This window comes from Stenella coeruleoalba (genome assembly GCF_951394435.1).
Source record: "Stenella coeruleoalba genome assembly, chromosome: 4".
NCBI lineage: Eukaryota > Metazoa > Chordata > Mammalia > Artiodactyla > Delphinidae > Stenella > Stenella coeruleoalba.
The window spans coordinates 60,316,988-60,332,879 of NC_137149.1; the positions used below are offsets into that span (position 1 = coordinate 60,316,988).

At 34.8% G+C, this 15,892-nt stretch overlaps 1 long non-coding RNA gene across 1 annotated transcript in view; it reads right to left on the reverse strand.

Annotated features, from left to right (window-relative positions):
* Positions 1-10,506: 10,506 nt before the first annotated feature.
* The window catches only part of LOC307185964, a 112,705-nt gene continuing 107,319 nt past the window's right edge, over positions 10,507-15,892 (reverse strand). The window contains exon 3 of the long non-coding RNA XR_013828219.1: positions 10,507-10,927. This is a non-coding gene — a long non-coding RNA (uncharacterized lncRNA). The remainder of the gene's footprint in view (positions 10,928-15,892) is intronic.

The window sequence follows — 15,892 nt, forward strand, 5'->3', positions numbered from 1 at the left end:
AGTGAAGGAGATGATAGAGCCAGGAAATCTTAAAAATCAAGTTACCATGTATTTGTTCACTACACAAGCTTAAGAGGAATGTCTCTGAAGGTAGAAAAAGTACCTGAACCACACTTTCTTCTAAAAGTTTAGGAAAACCAATTCAAATATAATTCAATAATAGAAAAGTATCAGCACAGGGAATTATAGCTATTATAATAAATTGTAATGTGGTATAAACTATAAAAATACTGAATCACTATGCTGTACACCTGAAACTAATATAATATTATAAATCAACTATACTTCAATTTCAAAAAAGATTATTATAGATTGAATTATTTCCCCTTAAATTTCATAGGTGAAGTATTGGGTTGGCCAAAAAGTGCCTTCAGTTTTTAAGTAAAAATAAAAAACACATTTTTCATTTTCTCCAGGAACTTAATTGAATAACATATTCACCGTTTTGTTCCACTACCTTCTGCCATTTTTCAGGCAGTTTCATAATTCCATCTTCCCAAAACCTTCAGTCTTTTTAAGCAAAGAACTGTTCCAGGTACATTTTATAGTCTTCCAGGGAATTGAAATTTTTTCCATTAAGAGAATTTTGTAAAGACCTAAATAAATGGCAATCTGAAGGTGCAGTGTTTAGTGAATACGGTGGATGAATCAGAACTTCCCAGCCAAGCTGTAGCAGTTTTTTGCCTGGTCATCAAAGAAACATGCTGTCTTGCATTATCCTGATGGAAGATTATGCGTTTTCTGTTGACAAATTCTGGATGCTTTTTGTTGAGTGCTGCTTTCAGTTGGTCTAATTGGGAGCAGTACTTGTTGGAAATAATCATTTGGTTTCCTGGAAGGAGCTCATAATAGAGGACTCCCTTCCAATCCCACCATATACACAACATCACCTTCTTTAGATGAAGACCGGCCTTTGGTGTGGTTGGTGGTGGTTCATTTTTCTTGCCCCACAATCTCTTCTGTTCCACATTATTGTACAGTATTCACTTTTCATTGCCCGTCACAATTTGTTTTAAAAACGGACATTTTCATTACATTTAAGTAGAGAATCGCGTGTGGAAATATGGTCAAGAGGGTTTTTTTGCTTAACTTATGTGGAACCCAAACATCAAAGTGATGAACATAACCAAGCTGGTGCAAGTGATTTTCAATGCTTCATTTGGATATTTTGAGTATGTCAGCTATCTCCCATGTGGTGTAATGTTGATCGTTCTCAGTTAATGTCTTGATTTGATCGCTATCAACTTCAACTGCTCTACCCAACCATGGAGCATTGTCCAGAGAGAAATCTCCAGCACAAAACTTGGCAAACTACTTTTGACACGTTCAGTCACAGCACTTTCTCCATATGCTGCACAAATCTTTTTTTGCATTTCGGTTGTGTTCTTACCTTTCTTGAAATAATAAAGCATAGCATGCCAAAAATGCTGCTTTTTTTCTTCCATCTTCAACATTAAAATTGCTACACAAAAATTCACCAATTTTGATAAGTCTTTTTTAAATGCACTCTGATATGACAGCTGTCACATATAATCTAACAAAATTGTTTTGAATGAAGTTAAAGACAACTAAGTGATACTACAGCCATCTTATGGAAAAAAACGATGAATGTTTTATCCATTATGTCATTTAGGACAAGAGTTCTCAGAGTGGGAAAAAAATAAACGTAGATTTAAAACAAAATGTTAAATTTTAAAAGCTAGGCCTAAATTTAAATTGGAAGTATCGGTATGATCAGGCTGGGAAACAATGACAAACTCGGAAGCTAATAGGAATCTCTAGAGCTGAGATTGTAGTTTGAAATTCCATTACCCATGAAGAGAAACCAGCACCCCTTGAAGAAATGCTGATCCAAGTCTGGGGCAGAAAATGTATATGATAACCGGGAATATCTTAATCATACCAAATACTGAGGAGGCTATCAAAGTGAAGTAGGGTCATATCAGTCAACTAGGGTAATGTCAAACAAAACAGCAACAATAACAAACCAAAGGTGCCAACTCAAAGAATCTTCCACTAACTTAAAATTATAAGCTTCAAATAGAGCAATAATTCCCATTGTTTGAAACTCATTACATTCATTTGAATTTATGAGTTGAAAATCAATTTAAAAAAAAGCTTATTGGTCCACTTTGGAGGATGACAGGGAATCCATTCATTATTCTGAAAACCAGTAAACATGAGGAAATTGCAAATACTTAGCCCATTGTACCTATACTAACTGTGCCACTGAATAACCAAATACTAGATGATGTAAGGTGTTCATCTCTTTATAAAAAGTATTTTAACTAATAAATAAGAAAAAGGTGATTGATTTGTATCACCATTTTTGCAAACACCTAATGAATTGTTGGATATACCAGCATCTCTAAGACAATTAGATATTGTGTACCTTCTACTACTGCAAGAAGACACTTCTGTCTATAGTCTTGACAAAGGGATCAAACAAGACTCTGGTTAAGCCTCTGGATCCAGCTACCCATATGCAGTCAGCAATACCAAAACAGCAATACCATTGGAACACCAACAGATAAAATATAAGAAAATCAAAGTAGTGAAGAGGGTACTTATAAAAAAATGTCAAAATATACCACCACTTTAAAAAAAAATAGGCAAGACTATTATGTCTAGGAATGTATTTTTAGTGATAAAACTGTAAAAAAATTGTAAGAAAGAATTTACCATAAAAGTCAGGATAATGGCTGCTTTTGAGGGAAAAGGAATTTGAAATTGGGATGGGACACATGATGAACTTCTAGGGTGGGTGGCAAAGTTACATTTCTTGACCTGGGTGTAAAACTATATGGGGGTTAGTCTTACAATAACTCATTAAGCAATTCATTTGTTTATGATGATTTATGTATATATGAGTTTTATTTTACAATAAAAATGATTAAAAAATATATGTTTTTAGGGTACACAGATTTTATATTGAAAATTTGTACTGTATACCCAATTTCGTTGGGCAAGTTATCTCCATTATGGCCATGACTCTGTTATCTCAAATCATTAACTATGGGAATTGGATGGGAATTAGGAAGAAAGAAAAGAGGTGAAGAAAAGAGCATAGCAGGTATAATACACCAAGCCTGAGTGCCAAGTTGGCTCTTCACATTAGGGAAGAGTAGAAACCCACTATGTGAGTGAGCAGGCTGACTGATGAAGGAGGATTTCTCTGATAATAATATGAAGGATAGTGCAAGTGGAGAAGTATCCTTTTTTTCTTAGCTATTTAAAGCTATTAAAAGTTATCAAAAGTTCCTAAATAAATCTACCAAGTTATAACTTTATAACTCTAGAGTCAAAACTAGTTTGGGAGGAGGGAGTAGAGACATGGAACTTCCAGATAGCAATAAATATACATAGACCCCTATGCCGAACTGCACCGTGAATAACTCTAATGCATCTTCTTTTTTTTTTTTTTTTCTTTTTTTCTTTTTTTTGCGGTACGCGGGCCTCTCACTGCTGTGGCTTCTCCCGTTGCGGAGCACAGGCTCCGGACGCGCAGGCTCAGCGGCCATGGCTCACGGGTCCAGCCACTCCGCGGCACGTGGGATCTTCCCGGACCAGGGCACGAACCCGTGTCCCCTGCATCGGCAGGCGGACTCTCAACCACTGCGCCACCAGGGAAGCCCTCTAATGCATCTTAGTAAGCTTCACCAAATAGGATGACATCTGCTCACCTTCCCTTTTACTTGGTAAGGTAACTGATGAGTCTAACTCTCTTACAGTTCATTAGGATCTCAGAAAATTTTCTCTCTGCTGAACATCCCACCTATTCTCTCTACCAGTTAGTGGTATCTGAGAAAAATTGCTCTAACCTTCGGGTCTTCTTTGGGAGGAAAGGAAAAAGGAAGAATAAGTGAGGAAACCACATATATTCACAAAAAAAAACTAAATAAATAAATGAGTGGATATATGAACGAATGAAAATCATACTTAGGGAAAGACATTACTTATTATAACTTAATAATGTAATTAGTACTTATTTTGTTCCCAAATGGAACTGCAGAAGAGCTGACTAAGCTTGGATTCCTGTCTCTTGAACACATGCTCTGGAGGCATCTGGTGCCACAAGGACTAAATCTGGCTCTGCAGGGATTCACTGCATATGAGGAAAGATCCTTTGGTAAGAGGCAGGTTTCTCAGACCTAAGCAATTCTGTAATAACAGTCAGTAGAAACACTGCAGCACACAACCCAGGAATGCCTTCTCATTAAAGAAAGAAGTTTTGTTTGTTTTTTTTAGTTTAGTTTTTTTTGCTTAGTTTTGTTTGTTTAGTTCTTTTAATGTTTTGTTTAGTTTTTTTTCTTTTAATGTTCAGACTTTACACACAATTCATTATTGATGGGGTAGTGGAGTATAATTGGATATAATGGATAGGCAAGTAAGACATGGAATATGAGTGCAGTCACCCTAAATTTCTGAACTTCGTGAGAAGTCAGCAAATTCTCAGATGTCTCAGTTTTTACTCTGAAAGAGTAGATATATGGATTGTTGCCCCCTAAGAATGTATAGTAACCAGGTCAGTTTAGGTTCATAGGTGATGAATTTCTGACAGCTGGCAAAGGCCAACTAGCATTCCAATAAGGTAAATACAAAGGTTTCTTCACCTTCACTCAGTACCAGTTGTTTTATACTATGGTGGGTGTGTGTATGTGTTTACAAAACTACAACTAGATTTCTGGGAACAGAATTGTTAATGAAACTTGAGATAATTAGCCTGAGGGCTTAGAATATATATTTTCCTAATTTGGAAAACATAAGCTCAGTGCTGGTATATTCTTGCACATCTTCTTAACTCGTTCAATTCTTTCAAAATAAAGCTAACGAAGAATTTGATGTTAAATTAATACAACTTCTGAGACCCAGAAATTACCACAGCCATTCCAATAAAAGCTCAGCCTCTAAAAAATCCAAATCCCACACTGGCATTGAGAACCCTCCTACTGACTTTGTCCAAAATTAAAAAAAAAATAGGGGGCGGATAGATTTTGGAAAAATATGTAGCAATGATTTTGGATTTTAGACTTTTAAGTTTAAAATAATAAAATTTGACTTTAAAATTTCTTTCTTTCTGACTGTTTCTGAATTTAATTCTTTCAAAAGAATTTAAACCTTTAATGTTCAATTTATCTTTGGAATTCAAAAATAGAAAAAGGTTTTATTAAAATTGGGGGCATCTCAATGTGACTGACATTTTATTATTGGAGTAGCTAGTGTTTAAATAATAGAATTCTCTTATGATTTTATTTCCTCTTATTACAGAATCTCTAACAGTTTTTATTAAACAATGTGGCTGAGCAAAATTTGTAATAGGAAACTGAATGATAAATGAATTTTTGGGCTTGTGAACAGAATGACCCCGAAAGAAACTTACTAAAGACAAATCTGACCCATATCAGAGACTTCTGAGAGTATAAGCTTAAACTACTCTGCTGACGAAGGGTCCAAGGAAGAGAACCAAAGGAGCAGTCATTGGTACTTAGAGAATTGTCTCATGAGGTTAGAGACTTATCATCCTGATAGGTGGTAACCATAACTACTATACTGGTCAGTCATTGACTTGTGATTATATCCAGTAGGTTAAGAGGGGAAAAAAGAGCTGGGAATGACTCTTGCCCCCCTCTTTCCCCTTAACCTTCCTAAGAAGTGACATGGCTCAGGAATTGGGAGATAAGGTAAATTGATGCTCAGTATCTACTGTTCACTCCTCCTAATGGGCCTTCCTCCAATGCAGAGACTTGGGTTAAATACCACCTTTCCTAGATACCTTTATCTTCATCAGTAATAAAGTTAACAGTTTACTCTTTCACTACTGGTTCCTGTAATACCCAACTGCTTCATAACCTGAAAGATATGAATACTATTTTCTGGACTTCATCACAACCCATTACATTAAAAAATGGAAAACACGGATTTTAGAAAATTGGGAAAATATAGGGAAGCAGACTTTGCTTTTTATTTTGAATTACTTAGTTTTTTCTCACTAATTAATAGAATACCTTAAAATTTTACAGACAGTAATCTTTTGTCTGGCAAATATTAACTAAATTTCATCAAACTAGTATCCCCACTACTCCCGTCCATCCTTTATATCATTGAAAGTGATCTTTCTAAAATTTAATTATATTAATCCTCTGCCTGAATTCCTTCCTTTTAGGTCGGATAAAGTTGAAATTCATTACTCAAATAAGATTCCCATTTGTCTGGCCATTGCTTACCATTTCAAACCTACATCTTACTTCAGTTCCCCCGGTTACTCTGTCATCACCCTTGCACCCTTGCACTGCTTAAACCCTTTCTCCACACGATGTATCAGCAATGTGAATATGATCACTTCCATGTCCTGCTCAACACCCTGTAAAATCCTCTCATCATCTAGCACATAAAATGCAAGCTCATCAAAATAGCTTTCAAGGTCATCCATGATCTGACTACTGCTTAGCTCCGCAGCCCCATTTTCTGTCATGACTGACTTCACACTTCATGCTCAAACAGTGTGAAACTGTAGAGTCCCCAGAGATACAATATAATCCCTAACCTCTGTGTCTTTGCTCATACAAGGTTTTGTTTTTGAAATGTCATCCCTTTCTTTTTTATGGCTTTCTGCTAGTTTTTAAGACTTTAACCCAGATGTCCCTCCCTCCCAAACTCTAAGAGAAGTGAGAAAGCACTTACTGCATGCTGCTGAATATTCTGTGCACACATCTATGATAGCATTTTCCACATCATTTATAATTATCTGACTGTTTGTATTTCCCCCCCTAGATTTAAGCTCCTTGAGGGCAATTACTTAATTGTATGATTACTTCCCTAATGCCTGAAGAGTAGAAGGAACTCAGTAATTATATATTCGATTGAACAGTGAATAAATGAAATCATATTTTTTATGGTTGGTAGTCACAGAGAATTACTGAAAAATCCTTAAATATATCTTGCAATTTCATAGACTCAAAGTGTACATTAAATGTAGCATTTTTGGAAGACAATATATTTCATATTTAACACATAAAAACACCTTTCCCAGCAAATTCCACTTCTAGAGAAAAATTCTAAAAATATAATAATATAGTAATATACTATTATAACATAAATATTTATATCATACCCTAAAGTATCCTATAGATATTTGTATCATACCCCAGAAAGATAGTTCTTTGCAATGTTTGTGATGGCAAGTAAATTATAAACCACTATGCTGGTTAATTTTATGTGTCAACTTGACTAGACCATGGTACCCAGTTTTTGGTCAAACCTCAGTCTAGATGTTGCTGTGAAGGTATTTTTTAGATGTAATTAACATTTAAATCAGTAGACTTCGAACAAGTAGATTACCCTAAATAATGTGGGTGGGTCTCACATTCAGCTGAAGGCCTTAAGAGAAAAGGTCTGGAAAAAGAAGAAATTATGTTCCAAACTACCATCACCGAAGACTGCACTGAAATATCACCTCCTCCGTGGGTCTTCAGCCTGAAGAACTGCCCTGCAGCTTTCAGATGTACCAGCCCCCACAAGCACATGAAGAAATTTCTTAAAATAAATAAAGTGCTTTCCTTTCCTTTCTCTCTATCTCTCTGTCTTTGTATCAGTCTCCCAATAGATAGATAGATGGATGATAGAGATATGGAAATACACATAGATATAGATACATAGATATGTAAACATACACACACCCTATTGGTTTTGTTTCTCTGGAGAAACCCTACTAATAAAGCCACCTAAAAGAAAATAAACAAATAAATGTTTGGATAAATTATCACATATGCATACACCATCAATATCTTTGCTCCCCTCTCTCTTGTTGATATACTTGCTTGATTAAAGCAATAACCTAGTTAAAGCCAAGAGTAAACATATTGCAGGCCAGTATCTCCAGAACTGAAAGCATCTAAGGACAAAAAACCAAAAAACCAAAATAAAACAGTGCTGACTACTCTCACTTTAATGTCAGTATCAAAAACATCAAGTGGTCCTTAATAGTGCCTGGAAAAATCATATTTCCCTTGCTCATTCTTCCACTTTTCTAAATGACTATTCCATACCTTTTCCTTTCTCTTTATTTCTCCAGTAGTGCCATTCTCTTATTATTAGCTCCGACCTTAGTTCAAATTTTACAAAGAACAAATTGAGTCGGAGGAGATTTTACAAAACCTCCCACCCACACATCCATACACATCCACACATCTGTGGATCTGCAACAACAATAAATACTGATGATCATGTAGGAAAGTTTGCAGTTCTAAACCAGACACTGACAATTGCCTAAAGTATTATTTACATATTCTAAAATATATTATTTGATATTGAATAAGTAAATATCTGTAAACTGCTTAGAAGTATGTGTACATGTAGTAAGTCCTATATGTTTATTACCTACTGAATATTCCACTTCCATTTCATGAACACACCTAAAGGAGAATTCATGAATTTCCCCTATATATCTAATTTATCACTTTGTTAAATGCATTACATTCTTCCACTTCTTTAAATCAAAATCCCAAATTCATTTTGTACTTCTCTCTCTCCTGCTTATATCTGTTCATGCAACAAAACTTTATACCTTTTCTTTTGCATTAATTCATGCTGTCTTTATATCTTTCTGTAATAAAACAATTCACTGGGCTACAATGACTCCACTTTTAAAGTTTCTCCATAATGAATACTGTGGCAATATTATTCTTCCCAAAATATTTTTTGTCTTCCTACTTGCCTGTTTAATAACTCAAAATGGATTACTGTAGTCTACTGAATAAGTTCCAATCATTTCGTCCTGACATCATCAGTACATGATTAAACATAGATACTCATTTCTTTTCCTCCTTCCACTTCCCCATATAAACCACCTAAGATTAACCATACAGGTATTCTGAAAATTTTGAAAACACATCATTATTCATAGACTATCTTATTTTCATCAATCTTGTTATTACATAGATTTATATTAGACAAAAATGTGTCATGTTCTAGATTTAAGCTGCTCAAAGACTATATAATATTTCCACATATGTGACATTACATTTTGCAGATGATAATAAATACCTTGTTTTTCTGAACCCTAGTGTGAGAATCTAATGTCTAAAAAAGTTATGAAGTGTCCTTTTTAGATTCTCAAAATAAAAATTTAAAGTGGGAAGGGCTCTGTGGAAGGGTATGGTAAAATTCTTATCTTTTGTGAGAGCCAGACATGTTATTAGGATGGGGAGAAAGAACTAGGACAACATTTCAGAGTCTGTAAAAGAAACAGAAACATGATAACGCTTTTTGAAAGTTACAATAATTTAACTAAATTGATATTGAAATATAAGTCAAGTTTTAAATTTTTTTAGTAGGACATTATAGTCATATCGAAATTTTAAAAAATTAAAATAAAAATAGAACCAAAGTGTTTTAGGTAGAGTTAGAGAGAGGCTGCCTATAATCCCAAATTGGAGAAACAGTAAGACTCTAGCAAACAATGTGATTCAGTATTAAGGACACTACCATTCAGATTCCTCCGTGTGTATATGTCAGCCCCTCTTCCCTCTCAAAGCCTACATTAATATGACCTAGTCTAATTAATCACACTAAGACATAAGGTATTGTGTTTATTTCCCATGAAAAAATAAACCATTAGAATAACTCCCTGAATGATTTGTACTTTAACTACAAAATGTAACACTGAAGTACTTTGTCTTTCACAAACATTTTTTATTTACATTCTGATACATATAAATTCTCTTGAGTGCTAATAATAAGGGATCTATGGTATAATTAGCTTGAAAATGCCTATGATATATCTTATGAATATTTTGACCATCTTATTTACATTTAAAATGAATGTGTTTGTCAATTACTGAGGAATATCAGAATGCTCCTAAGTACTAATTTTACGCATTAGATTCGTTTACGGAGTCAAGTACATAAAACATAAAGGTATATTTGTTTTCTGTTAAAAAATGAATTATAAAGTTAAAAAATTATCCTGGCTATAAAAGTATAGAACATACCGCATTTGGGACTTTCCTGGTAGTGCAGTGGTTAAGAATCCGCCTGCGAATGCAGGGGACATGGGTTCAAGCCCTGGTCCAGGAAGATCCCACATGCCGCAGAGCAACTAAGCCCGTGCACCACAACTACTGAGCCTGCACTCTAGAGCCCCTGAGCCACAACTATTGAGGCCACGTGCCACAACTACTGAAGCCCATGCGCCTAGAGCCCATGCTCTGCAACAAGAGAAGCCACCGCAATGAAAAGCCTGCATACCACAACGAAGAGTGGCCCCCGCTGTCTGCAACTAGAGAAAGCCCGTGGGCAGCAATGAACACCTAACGCAGCCAAAAATAAATTAATTAATTAATTTAAAAAAAGAAAAAAAAAGAGAACATACCACATTCACACACACAGACTTCTTGAAGCAGAGTCACTCATCTAGGATTTTCACAAGTTAGGGTGTGTGAAACAAACTTTACAGAAACATAGTCCATTGAATTTTAAGTATCATTTCTGGCAATTATGTATGCTTCCTATTATATTCCCTAGCTATATTTATATACATTATAGAAGAACTAATGAAAGACTTTTATGTTAAGACTTAATTGATATAGTTCTTAGATAACCTTAAGTTAATCTTTCCATTTTCCTATTATCATTTTCCTCATTTTAGAACTATCTTATTTACCAATTTAAGACTGAGATGTTACCTTTGTAGATTTTCTCACAGAGTCTTCTGTATTTCCTCCCATCATTTTCATCCCTGTATTAGTCAGATCATGCTGCCATAATAATATACCAGAGATTGGGTGGATTAAACAGCAGAAATTAATTTTCTTACAGTTATGGAGGCTAGAAATCCAAGATCAAAGTGCCAGCAGGGTTGCTTTCTGGTGAGATCTCTCTTTCCAGACTTGCAGACAGCCACCTTCTCCCTGTGACTTTTCCTCTGTGCCTGTGGAAAGAGAGATCTTTGGTGTCTCTTCCTTTAAGTGCACCAGTCCTATAAGACTAGAGCCCCAAACCTTAAGGTTTAATTTAATCTTATTTACCTCATTAGAGTCCCTATCTCAAAATACAGTCACATTGGGAGTTAATGCTTTATTGGTTGAATTTTGGAGGCACACATTTCAGTCCATAAAAATCCCCAGTGCTAATTTGTTTTGCATTTTCATTACTCTTTGTCTCAAAGTTTCATAGAGCTTCAATCTAATGTTTTTAGATTAAAAAATCATATCAAAGTATATAAAAAAATAATAAACCACATTGCCCTAAGTTCAGTAGGTATTTGGAGTATATCTACTTCCAAGAGTAAAAGACAAAACTTATGAAGTTTCTTTATGCTTTACAACTTCAATAAATGTTATCAAATCAGTGATATCAACCTGTTCATAAAGGTTTCATAAAATATCATAAAAGTGATGGTTCTTCCTCATCAAATTATATCCTGAAATTCTGAAATAATTTTCACACTATATTTCCTGTTTCCTAACGATAGATACTCCAAGCAAATACATAGTGCACATAAAATATACTGACTCAATGGGAAGAAAATATTTATTCACAGATTTGTGTTTGACAGTCCTCAAGGAACTGAGAAAATTAAATTTTGTATTTTAACTTGTCATGTAAAGGATTTCAAAACCTTTGGACAAAATGTGATATGTACACACATATATTTGTGAAATATATGTACATATACACACAAAAAAAATAAATGTATTCCAAGTAATTTTATGACCTTGGAGAAAGTTTAAAATTTGCTATAAGTAAATTTTCGCATTTACAAAAATTAATTTGTATCACATTTGCGATTTTATAGTGATTTACTTGATCTTTGGTCATCTTGCCTTTTTTAAGACTTGCAAATTATTTCCATAGATTAAGACTTTTTGCTTGTATCTCTAATACTTTTGAAGGTATAGAGAATATCTTATCCAATCAATTGTTAATTCACAGTATTCCAAGGTATTCTTTAAAATATATGTATCTATTTTTCAGGGTTGGGAATAAATAGGATCTTTTGAGTACTCCTCATTTAATATGAGGAACTTAACAAGGGTTGTTTCCTCAGACCAATTCACTTATCCTCCCACGCACATCTTGATCAATTTAAAAAATTTCATCCAATAATTTTTGTCTGCTTTTTTATTGTTAATCTAAAATCTGATTAATTTTATCATATTTATTTATTTATTTAAAAAAATCTTTATTGGAGTATAATTGCTTCACAATACCGTGTTAGTTTCTGTTGCACAACATAGTGAATCAGCCATATGCATACACATGTCCCCATATACCCTCCCTCTTTAGCCTCCCTCCCATCCTCCACATCCCACCCCCTCTAGGTCATCGCAAAGCACTGCAACAATGTCCCTGTGCTATGCTGCTGCTTCCCACCAGCCAACTATTTTACATTCGGTAGTGTATATACATCGATGCTACTCTCACTTTGCCCCAGCTTCAACCCCCCACCCCATGTTATCAAGCCCATTCTCTATGTCTACCTCTTTATTCCTGCCCTGAAACTAGGTTCATCAGTACCTTTTTTTTTTTTTAGATTCCATATATATGCGTTAGCATACAGTATTTGTTTTTCTCTTGCTGACTTATTTCACTCTGTATGACAGACTCTAGGTCCATCCACCTCACTACAAATAGCTCAATTTCATTTCTTTTTATGGCGGAGTAATATTCCATTGTATATATGTGCCACATCTTCTTTATCCATTCATCTGTCAGTGGACATGAGGGTTGGTTCCATGTCCTGGCTATTGCAAATAGTGCTGCAAAGAACATTGTGGTACATGTCTCTTTTTGGATTATGGTTTTCTCAGGGTATATGCCCAGTAGTGGGATTGCTAGGTCATATGGTACTTCTATTTTCAGTTTTTTAAGGAACCTCCATACTGTTTTCCATAGTGGTTGTATCAATTTACATTTCCACCAACAGTGTAGGAGGGTTCCCTTTTCACCACACCTTTTCCAACATTTATTGTTTTTAGCTTTTTTGATAATGGCCATTCTGACCAGCGTGAGGTGATACCTCATTGTAGTTTTGGTTTGCATTTCTCTAATAATTAGTGATGTGGAGCATCTCTTCATGTGCCTCTTGGCCATCTGTATGTCTTCTTCAGTGAAATGTCTACTTAGGTCTTCCACCCATTTTTTAACTGGATTGTTTGTTTTTTTGATATTGAGCTCCATGAGCTGTTTGTATATTTTGGAGATTAATCCTTTGTCTGCTGTTTCATTTGCAAATATTTTTCCCATTCTGAGTGTTGTCTTTTTGTCTTGTTTATGGTTTCCTTTGCTGTGCATAAGCTTTTAAGTTTAAGTAAGTCCCATTTGTTTACTTTTGTTTTTATTTGTTACTCGGTGAAGTGGGTCAAAAAAGATCTTTCTGTGGTTTATGTCAAGAATGATTTTCCTATGTTTTCCTCTAAGAGTTTTATAGTGTCTGGTCTTACATTTAAGTCTTTAATCCATTTGTAGTTTATTTTTCTGTAGGGTGTTAGGTAATGTTCTAATTTCATTCTTTTACATGTAGCTGTCCAGTTTTCCCAGCACCACTTATTGAAGAGGCTGTCTATTCTTCATTTTATGTTCTTCCCTCCTTTGTCATAAATTAGGTGCCAGTATGTGTGTGGGTTTATCTCTGGGCATTCTATCCTGTACCATTGATCTATATTTCTGTTTTTGTTCCAGTACGATACTGTCTTGATTACTGTAGCTTTGTGGTATAGTTTGAAGTCAGGGAGCCTGATTCCTAAAAGTCTGTTTTTCTTTCTCAAGGTTGCTTTGGCTATTCGGGGTCTTTTGTGTTTCCATGCAAATTGTAAGACTTTTTGTTCTAATTCTGTGAAGAATGCCATTGATAGTTTGATAGGGATTGCATTGAATCTGTAGATTGCTTTGGGCAGTATAGTCATTTAGCATTTTAGCATTGCTGTGCTTTGTTTCAAATAAGCTTTATTTTTTAAAACAATTTTATCTTGATTTTTTAATTATGTATGTGCAAAATGTATGTGCGTATCAAACCATCACATTGTACACTTTAAATATATACAATTATATATATATTTATATAAATATATACAATTATATTTGTCATTTATTCCTCAGTGAAGTTGGAGGAGGGAAGGAAAGTAGATTATAAACATTGGTCCATCCAAATAAATTTCTTTTAAAGAAATGTTCTTACAATTAATATAATTTAGTATTTATATTGCTATATAACAAATTACTATAAATTTATCAGCATAAAACAACACAAATTTATTATGTCATTGTTTCTTTGGGTCAGGAATCTGAGCACAGCTTAAGTGTGTCCTCCTCTCAGGGTCTCACAGGGTACAATCAAGGTTTACATTCTCATCTGGAGTCTTGGCTGGGGGAGAATCCAATTCAAGGCTCATTCATATTGTTGGCAGAATTCATTTCCTTACAGTTGTGTGAGTAAGGATCCTGCCTGTTTGATGACTGTCGCCTGGAGCTTGCTTCAGGTCCTAGAGGCTTCCCACAGTTCCTAGAGGCTGCCCACTGTTTCTAGAACGTGCCCATAGTTCCTTGCCACATGGGCTTTCCCTACCTGGCCTCTTATTTCACCAAGCCTGCACAGAGAGTCTGATTTGGGTTGTAATTATATTTGCAAAAGTTCTTCACCTTTCCTGCACTCTATTGTCTAAAAGCAACTCAGAGGTCTTACCACACTCAGGGGGAAGAGATTATACCAGGCATGAACACTCAGGGACAGGTATCATGGGGCCCTCTCTAAAGTCTGCCTACTGCACCAAGTGATAATAATAATTGTGTTTTGTGTGGTTAGGATCATCGACTTTGGGGTAGAACAGACTTGGCTAAGAGTCCTGGCTCTGTTGATTGTTAGCTTTGTGAAGTTGACGTCACTTCACTTCTATAAATGTCAATTCCTTCATACATAAAGTATGAATAATAAGATCTACTTCATGAGGATGACTACATGAGAGGATAATTCTGCAGCACTTACTATCATACCTACTACTTAGAAGTATTTTGAACTTTTTATTATTGCTATAATTATTAAATATGTGCTTTATGAGTAATCACAATTTATTTTTAGAATAAATAGAATAAACAGGTTTATACTAGCTGTTTAATGCTATCTATTCTTACTAAGATCCTAGTTCTAAGCCCAAACCTATAAAGGGAATTTGATTATATTAATACTAGTCCTATAAACAAATTATTACAATGGAACATGCGAAAATTCTTGTGTACTTTTTCAGCTTTGGGGTATTTTAAAATTAGCTCCAAAGTAGATGATTCTGTCTGTCAACACATTTGTTTTCCTACAAAGTTCTCCAGGCACTGTTTGAGGTTTTCCTAATGTTTTGTCTTTTTTCCTCAAATACGTTTCCTTCTTTCCACTTGGCTTCAGATTTCTACTCTATCTGGCAGCAGCTTAAATATTTATAAAGCTTAAGCTACAGACTTTCTTTCAAAAGTACCATAAAATTGAAAAGTGAAACTGAAAGTGTAGTGATAACATCAAGAACAAATATGTTGACTTGGTGAATTCTGAAGAGCACAAAGAAATTTTAGAAAACTGTGGTCTTCCTGTCCCTGTTCCCAAATTATAACAGGCCTATTTCTTCTCATAACACTTCACAATTCTATTTTTAAATGATACAAAAAACTCAATGGCGATAATTTCAGAAGCTACCAATTCTACTTGATTATAAAATTCAACTAGAAATTCAGAATTCACATCCTTTCCCTCCAAGGGTCCAGAGTAAGGAAGTGAAGGGAGAAGGGGAACTGTCATTTACTGAGAGTCAGCTGTGGATGAGCCACTTGCTTTAACTTTTATAAATGCTGCCCTTTAATGCCTTCACTTAATGAAATATAGTAGTTGTAGGGAAAGGGGGAAGTTCTAAAA